At 47.2% G+C, this 2639-nt stretch overlaps 1 pseudogene; it reads right to left on the bottom strand.

The window, feature by feature from the left end:
- Nucleotides 1-263: 263 nt before the first annotated feature.
- LOC133748858 (cyclin-dependent kinase 2-interacting protein-like) lies at nt 264-875 on the bottom strand (annotated as a pseudogene).
- Between the last annotated feature and the right edge of the window lie 1764 nt (nt 876-2639).

The raw sequence follows: 2639 nt of genomic DNA on the forward strand, positions 1-2639 counted from the left end.
TCACAAGAGGGCAAGTGGCAGGGGGCGCCACACGAAAGGCAGCTGCAGGAGAGGCAGGCGTGCATGGAGAGGCTGTGAGAAGTGGGTAGAATGACCCAGCGGGGAGGACCTGCAGAAAGCTGGTATGTGGCTGCACCAGAGCCAAGGCACCATTGCTGCGACATGGCAGTGGGCCCTCACAGGGGACCGGCCACCTGTACAGACGTGGAAGAAGCCAGCAGCCTGAAGCCTAGAGATGGAGCTCACGCAAAGCCACTGGGAGGTCACAGTGCTCGATATTCCATTTTGAGCAGCATGCTTTCCAGATGCAGCTTGCTGTCACGTGAGGCTGGTGCAGCGACACTGACAAGTAGCTCAGGGTGAGGTCGCAGTGTGCGGTGTGTGCCAGCTCTTCAGCCAGGGTGCGCTTCAGGAACAGCTCCTGCCCGTACGTATCAGAGAGCTTGCGGGAAACCTTGTAGAAATGGGCTGTTGGCCATGTGAGAAACAGAGGGAGTAGTCTACGGCTCCTCATAACGGTAATTTTCTTGTTCACAAATTTCCTTGGTAGCTGAAGACAGCTTTTCCATTTTCACCTGTATTTTGCCCAAACCTGCCAAGGTGTCCTGCAGTTCCTCATAGAACTGCTCCTTATTTTGTTCCAGATTCATCTTTTCTTCATTTTCACTGGAAGCTGGGCTGCTGCTCTCTAATTCTATCTTTTCTTTATTCAATAAACTCATTTTTAGGTTGGTGATATGATTTGCAGTGGTAAAACCTGCATTAAAACCTGGATTAAAATTATGCCAATTGGCTACATTTTCCTTAAGTTTTGCTGCACTGACAGATAAAACAGGTTTTCTGAGTGTCATAATGCCAAGAGTCTTTGCTTCCATGTGGTCTGCAGGTATCCTGGGAAGTCTGAATTTCTTTACAGAATATAATATTACCTGAGATTATTTTACTTAATTCCTTGTTTATAAACCATCTTCCCTTACAAATAGTGGAGACAGCAGTCACAGGGTTTGTATTTTGTTTCCCAATGCTCACCACTTTGTCTGTTGGCCAAAACATCTTTGCACTGCCCATCAAGTTGCTAAGGAGTCCAGGAAATTTAGGCTAGACATGATCCCAGGAAAAGAGGACACGAGCTGGGTGACATCTAACATCTTTGCCAGGAAAAGGTTTTCTAGCATCCAAAGGAAGGGCTCCTATTCGAGGTTCCTCAGAGGAAGTGACATCACAGGGAAGACCCGAGAAGCAAGTGAGAGCTGAGTAGATGAAGGAGAGGGTGAGGGAAGAAGGTTCCCAAATGGATGGTTCATTGCAGCTGATACAATGTTTATGGATCCAGGTGGGAAAGCCTGGTGTGTTCCAGAAACTGTACGTTATTTCATTGTGACTGGGTGGTTTAGGGGAAAGGACACTGGGGAGCATTCGTAAGAGAAGAGGCTGGAAAGAAGTGAGGGCATGTTAGGGAATGCCTATAACCCATGAGAAGGACTTGGTATTTTCTCCTGAGGTCGTTTGGCAGAGGAGTGATGCCTTGTCTGATTTGCATATTAGGAAATTCATTTGGCTAAAGTGTGAATGCAGGGGATGGGGGCAATAGGTGGGCAAGATTTGAAGCCCCTGGGGCTAGGAACAAATTGCAGTAATTCAGGAGAGAGATACGTGATGCAATTTTTAAATGCCAGAAACAAAGAATCACATACCATGCCCATCTATTTGACAGACTATTCTATGTAATTAATTTTTGGAAATTGGATTAGCTGGTTGATGATTTCTGAGAGTGCCAGCCGAGGGCTCAGGAGCCCTGAGTGGTCACACTTGAGTGTAGAATTGTTTCTCTGCTCTGCAAAGCCTCCTATTTACCCTGGCTTGTATAAGGATCCTTTGGGTGGTATCAAAAGCCCAAGTTCCAATTGGCTTAAGCAGAAAGAGAAGTTTATTATTTCATATCATAAAACTCTTTGATGGGCCCTGGTTAATGAAACTGGACTTGGAAGTTTCTCTCCTTGAAAGAAGCAGAGGCAGAGAGTGGAACGGTAGAGTCAAAGTCAGGACCTCTCATGAGAACTAGCAGGCAATCTCACAGGGCTTATGTTCTGAGAGCACATCCCAGCGACCTGAGGACCTCCCACTAAGCCCTGCCTCTCCGAGTTTCCACCACCATCCATCAATAGCACCCTGTAGACCAAGCCTCCAATCACAAAGGACCCTTGGGGAACACTCATGTCATGCCCACATCACAGCACCACCTCTGTCTCTGTCTATGTTCCAGCTGACCATGTAGCACAGAAGCCTGTAGGAATGGGTACCTTGTTGCCTCTGAACATGTCAGACATGGAGCCTACACTGTTTCCCCCTCTGACTGCCTGATTCATACCCACTGGAATCTTCCCTCTCTGATCCACTGGCACCTATTCCAAGGAGCATTCCCTCTCCTTTTCCAATTGATTTGGTGCCTTCCTTGGTGCACCCCAGCACCTGGCACACACTCCCACCTCATATCACTAAAGTTTTCTCATTAAGTCTTTTCTCATCACTTTGTATCCAGAGAGCAGGTGGAGAAAACAATGAGGACTCACAACGGTCACCTTAGTCCTAGGATTTCTGCTCTTTATAACATTTTGGCTGCCATGAGAGGAATATGGGAG

Source organism: Lepus europaeus, chromosome 19 (assembly GCF_033115175.1).
Source record: "Lepus europaeus isolate LE1 chromosome 19, mLepTim1.pri, whole genome shotgun sequence".
Taxonomy (NCBI): domain Eukaryota; kingdom Metazoa; phylum Chordata; class Mammalia; order Lagomorpha; family Leporidae; genus Lepus; species Lepus europaeus.